Source organism: Topomyia yanbarensis, chromosome 1 (genome assembly GCF_030247195.1).
Source record: "Topomyia yanbarensis strain Yona2022 chromosome 1, ASM3024719v1, whole genome shotgun sequence".
Taxonomy (NCBI): domain Eukaryota; kingdom Metazoa; phylum Arthropoda; class Insecta; order Diptera; family Culicidae; genus Topomyia; species Topomyia yanbarensis.
Window position 1 is genome coordinate 212596798 of NC_080670.1, and position 6415 is coordinate 212603212.

General features: G+C 40.2%; 1 pseudogene; it reads right to left on the minus strand.

The window, feature by feature from the left end:
• Window positions 1-631: 631 nt before the first annotated feature.
• On the minus strand, window positions 632-6027 carry LOC131676226 (serine/arginine-rich splicing factor 7-like; annotated as a pseudogene).
• Between the last annotated feature and the right edge of the window lie 388 nt (window positions 6028-6415).

Sequence of the window (6415 nt, forward strand, 5' to 3'; positions counted from 1 at the left end):
GTTAAGACCGACAGTTTTTGGGTGGGGTAAGACCGACACGGTGTTTAGTTGATTGGGTTCGTTTTTGAATTGATGCAAACGACTGGGTATATTTGTTGTGTTCAATTATACTATAATTACGTCATGTTAATAATTGAAATAGACCGAAACTATGTTTTTTTTGCATTTATTTATCAGTATTGTCTAAAAGCCGACCAAAAAAATAAAGAATTAAATTGAACGTGATTCATAGTTATATTACAAACAGAAACGAAAAGTACAATCTAATATGAGATTTTGAAATGATATTGATGAAAAATTTTCATTGACCGCCGGATTATTGATCAACAGTGTTCCGAAAAATCACAACACGAACCGGATAGCTTACTACGAAGCGTGCGTCACTTTTAAGCGAATGAGTCCTAGTAATAGCGTATATAATCTGTTTGTAGAACAGCTCTTCCTCGTTAGAATGGCTATACAAGTGGCAATAAACCTCGAAAGAATTACTTGAGAAAACCCGTGCCATAATATAAACCATGCGTTAAACATTATTTATTCATAACACCACGCATTCGAATGCTCTTCCTATTGCTACGCGATGAAACTACAGAAAGCATGCGTTTGCGTCACACATACTCATATACACATAATTGCACTTTATCACACATACCCAATACATTTTTAATGGAAAAAATTGAACAAAAAGAAAGTTCAAAAGGGGGTCGCTCTTGCCCCTTTGGGGTGTCGGTCTTACCCGCAGCGTTTTTAAAATGTCATTTTGCTCCATTTTTCAGCAAACAATAATTTTTAATGAATTCAATTTTTTGAAACGCTGAAAAAATTATATTTTGTTAAGAACCACCTAAACAAGGATTATGCACAGAATAAACAATTTTAGGAGCTTTGTGGAATTTTAGAAAAATTATTACGCTTAAGGTGTCTGACTTGCCCCGCGGTCCCCTAACAATTCATAGTTTTCAGACCCACCACATTGTAGAGAGTTTAGCGTGCATTCGAAAGATTCTTTAATTATTGGGGTCGATGTTTAGGTCGAAGGTTTGTGTGTTCACATACAAACATTAGATAGCATTTGTTGCATGTTCTGGTGAATTCTTAGGAAAGGGATGCAAGTTTCTGTGTAATTTTATTAATGTGTACTATAACCTGGTGCCTAAAACTATTTTTCAGTTCAAGGAAAAGTAACTTCATTTTTCAACGAATGGAATGACTAATATTATAAACGTTTCTATAAGTTTCTATATGGTTCGGGGAAGCGGCTCAAAGAACTGGAAAACTGCAGAAATTCTGTCTTGGACAAGGTGTATTATTTGATCTTTTCAGACGGTTAATTGCTGGGCTAATTTTCGTATGGCTCTGAAATCGAAAGTGTTTTAGTAGAAAGTAATTCATTTAGGTTTAAAATACTTCGCTGAGGGTTTTCGAGAATACGTTTACAATTTCACCAACTAGACACCGATATAATTTCTGGTTTCTGAAGTTTTTGTGTGTAGTTTGAAATCTTAATTTTTGTAATCGCCTCCGGTGTTCTAGCAGTCACGTAGTTCCGTGGACAAAGTGCTAGGGGCAGCACGGCGTTCGAAACTGAAGACGAATCGTTTCATCGTGATGTTAGTTACCGCCATTGCGACAATGGGATCTGAAGCGTGATCTGGTTGCCGAGCGAGGTGTTCGCGAGCGACTCCAGTAGTGAGTCGAATGTCGTGGCAATTAAGTAATCGAACGATCGCGGGTTGTCTTTTTCGGTGTCTTCGATCGGGTATGGCGTTCGCGGCACTTTCACGGCTTTGGCTGTAACTCTTGGAATGAGTTCGGAGCTCATGAGAGCGCGAACGTGGACTGCGGCTCCGAGATATCTTGCGTGCTTTAGTATAATCTCGGACATAATGATCTCGCTCTCCACACTCGTAGCATCTCTCGTCCGGATGGAAGCTACCACGACCTCCTTTGTCATGCGGTGGTCCGCCACCACCACTACCACCACCGCGAAAACCACGACCTTGCCGGTAAGCAGTTCGACACGAGCACGACGGCTGCAGATTGTTCTTCCTGTAAGGGCCGAATCCTCTGCATCCCTTCTATAACCCGGATGGATTGCGAGCAATCTACACGTTGTTGCCTAATTCTCAAACCTAAACATCAACAAAGCGGCTTAGAAAGAAACACATTTTGCCGAAATCCAACAAAATTGAATTCTTGCGGCAAACGAAACAGTATGTTTTTTTTTCCTAGCTGTTACGTACTTTGGTTGCTAGGGTATGTAAATAAACATTGAGAAAATTGAGGCAGTGTTGCGCAAGAAATTCATATTTCAACCTTACCGAGGGGTCGCTCAATCTACTGGTAACTGGCGGTGAATTTCTTGGACGCTTTTTTTCGCAATTTTTCATGAAGTTTCAGGTCGTGTCGTTGGATTGATGCTGTCCAGTAGCAGAAAAACACCATTATTAAATGTTACCTAGAATATAATTACCTATAGATTATCCAGTCATAAAATCTGAACAATAGGTCTTTTTCATTACCTGCAAAATATACCGAGACCCAGCCATCCTTGAAACAATTAAAACTACTTCTTTAACACGTACGAAATTGAGTTAAATCACGTTTTTTTATAATTAGCGCCAAAAAAAAACGTCATCAAAATAGCTATCTTGATGACATTTTCTTGGTGCTAATCACTAAAACTAACTTTGACCCTTTAATATACACGAACCATTAAACGTCACGCCTGCTGCCTATACCTCCATCGTAAAAATAAACGAAAACCCCCTAAACAGTGCTCCATCATCGCCACAAATGAAATCCATCATAATCAAAGAGCATCTTTATAACCAGACGCCCATTAAGCGAGCACGACATCGAACAACTCGGCAACCACATCCGAGTTGACATTATTAATACATTCGTTCCGACCTGCTGCCTTGGTGCGCGACTCTACTGAAAATGGGTCCGTCGTAAAAAAAAAACATTTCGACTCCGCCCGACTTCTCACAGTGATAAGTATCTACCTCGTGTGTTACGTGTCAATCTTCCCGCCCTCGCAAGTGAGTAATTAACATGACGGTGTACTATTATTGTTGGGTGTTCATAAAAATGAATCGCCGTGTTTATTTTTCGACAGCCACCCTCAACAACAATAACAACACCGGAACGGACACAGTAAGCCTTGAGCGAACAAAGCCAAAAGGAAACTTCGCCTCACGTCACGCCACACGGTTGTTCGGGTTCAATTTGCAGCCACGGTACGCGGTTTCTAATTACCGGAAGGAACTCATCGGCTTCTGATACAATAAAAAAAGTTATTTTCCTTTTCCACCGATAGGCGATAGCTGCTAGATAAGCGATGACGTTAGTAGACATTAACTAGCAAAAGGGAAAATTTGAAGGATCCGAAAACAAACCTGATCCAAGTGTGCCGCGAACGTTGGCACGCTTGACGCCACTTTCAAAAGCGAGGAAAAAAAACGCATAATATCGTAGAATGTGATCGTGTTGCCGGTACAACTGAACCAGAACGTTACAAGCACGGAGAAAAAAACTGCGGGAAGTAAGGGGAAGCTTCTAGCTTCAATATTGCTTGATATTGAAATTATACTGGTGATGGTAACTAGCAAAAAGAAAAGAACGGAACACAGCCTCCAGAAGCGTTCATGTTGCGGTTTGTGGAAGAAACAGTGCCAGAAGGCGAAGAAGAAGGTGGTCGAACAAAAGCTGGAAAATATGTTATTGGAAAGGAAAAACATGAGAAACTGGGGTTTGCTAGAGCCGCGCCATTCGGGCACACGAAGCAGAAAGCCAGCGGGTCAAATTTATGGCTTTAATTTTTCGAAGCGATAGTCATATTGAATTTTTAGCTTGTACGCTGGTTTATAATGGAGATTGGTTCGTCTTGTAATAGCGAGGGATAGAGAGAAAGAGATGAGATGGTCTGAAATACGCTACCCTTGAGTTGGAACGGTTGGCTTGCGTTTGACCAATACAGGAACGTAAGATCCTCGCTACAGGGTTAAATATTAGTCATTGGAAAAAGGAAAAAAAATGTGAATAGTATGCAGTCAGAGTCGACTACTGAAGGATGAATACCAGTTAAGAAACCGGCGAGAGATTCGACCTTATAGGCTAAAGGAAGTAGTCGATTGAACAAATCGTAAAACACAGGAGCGTAGGTTAAAAAATCACAATTCAAAGGATAAGAATCGCAGTTAAAAAATAGTACATGAGTTGAAGGTTCGGTTATTTAATCCAAAACCAATAAGTTAAAAAAGAATTCAATAGTTTACAGCATGACGGAATAAAAGTTAAAAACTGAGATTCAGGAACCAGGTTCCAAGAGTCCGGAGCTAATAATTAATAACAATATATAAAAATCAGAATTGAATACTAGCAGGAGTCTCCACATTTCTATTTACAATTCGTATGTGTAAAAGCTTTATTTTCTTTGGTCTCTTCAAAACTGGGTCATTTTGGTTTATTTGCGCGAAGCTTTGCAGCCAACAGTTCACAATTCTTTTTGAGTTCTATTTCTATTATTTTTGAACCATAAAAAAATAAACACTGAAATTTCTCAATATTTTCTATTTCCTATCCGTATGCGGAATGTCAGAAACACATTCAAACAGCCTACTGCGTTTTCGTTCCAATTCTATTCCAAATATAAATTTCAAAAGCTCATTCGAAAGTAATCATAAATTAGGGATTCAACAGTTCGGACAGTGGAGATCTAGCAATTAAAAAGTGAGATTTTCAAGCCTTCAATAGATCCATATTCTATTTCGAACATAGTGTTGATCAAACAAGGAATCATTACCCTACCTTTCTTTTTCACCGTTTTTACATAAAAACCTATCCAAGACCCGTTAGCATGTTACCTTCTGCACCTTTCCTCCTCTCAACTCCACAAACAGTAAAGCTCCATTTTATGTCTCACTCAAAAATGCACCGCACACTCAATGCTGATGGTGACCGAGACGCCCGCTCTAGAGTAGAGCTGGGCGATATCATCACACCCCTCCTATCCTATCGTCGTAAAGTCCAATCGAAGCTGCCCAAGTCCAATTGAGCACGTACTGAAATCACTATTTACAAATGGGATTTTGATTTCTCCTGATGGTGATCATTTTTCCCCCGCCATTCGTCCGGTGGTTGTCGTCCCGGTGGTGGTCACCTGGGTCCCCCACCGTCTCATCTATGAGAGGGGGTCTTGTCCTACTGCTACGACGATGGGTCAAACTCTAGTTAGGAACAGTTGGGCGCACTGCCGTTTTTTGTGCGAGATTGTATTGGTTCCTCTTTGTGACTGCTATGAAATTGGCTTGTTACAAGCTTATCATTACTATGTTATAGCATCGAAAATCTTTGAATTGGTTGAACAGATTGAATGAGTGAGCAAGAAAAATCGATAGGGACTGGAGTATATGCTGTACGAGTGGTGAGGGCCCCTGCATAATATTTTGAAGCTATTCAAATTCAAATTGGATTGACGTATAAGGCAGGCTTGTTAATATTTTCTGTGGCTATGACTTTATAGAAAAGTGGGAAGAATCGTAGTAGGCTTTCGTTAGAGTAAAAAAGAAATCGAATTGTTACTAGAGACATTCCCAAAAGAATAAGAATTTACCTACTTTTAGATAATATTTCACTGAAACGAAACTCGTTACCTTATTATAGGACCTAACCAACCGTTTAAAAGGAGAATAGTACTTACGTAACATTGCTGTCATTTTTCGACAGCATCCTGTCGGTATCAGCTTGAACTACAATAGCTGTCTAAAAATGTAAATTTATTACACTCTAGACGTACTTCATATTGCTATTTAAGCGCAAAACTTCGTTTTATGCACGGATTCTCCACTTCATGTTCCAGCGAGGGAAAAATTCCCCTGAATCGATTACGGATACTGGATCACAGGTCACAACAGTCTCATCCTTCGGTCCGTTCTCTCCGAAATATATCGGCAGTTCCTCCTCTTCCTCCTTCAAATAACTAATATTGACGTTTGCGTCACGTCCTTGGCAAAAATTTGCCATCGTCGATTACCGTCGATACGTTCCTCCGTGCCTTCATCCACCATCAACCGAACCGACTAGATTTTTCCTGTTGACGTATTTTCACCCATTTCTCCTCGTTGATTGCTCTGTAGCCAAAGCCAACTTTGATCTCGACGGCTGCAGCTGCCAGCAGAAGCAGCAACAACAACAAAAAAATAATAGGGTCATAAATGTAATATCCCAAATTTCGTTCCATCAGCTCACGTTCCTCGGTTGCAGTGTGCAGTGGGGTTGTCGAAGCTGAACAGAAACATTTTCTTTTGTTCGCACCCCGCTTGCTGTGAGGCGCGCGCTGACGACGTGGAATAATTTATGCCGAATCCGTATCTTGTGTCAAAGTACGCAGAAGAAGAAGAAGAAGACGAAA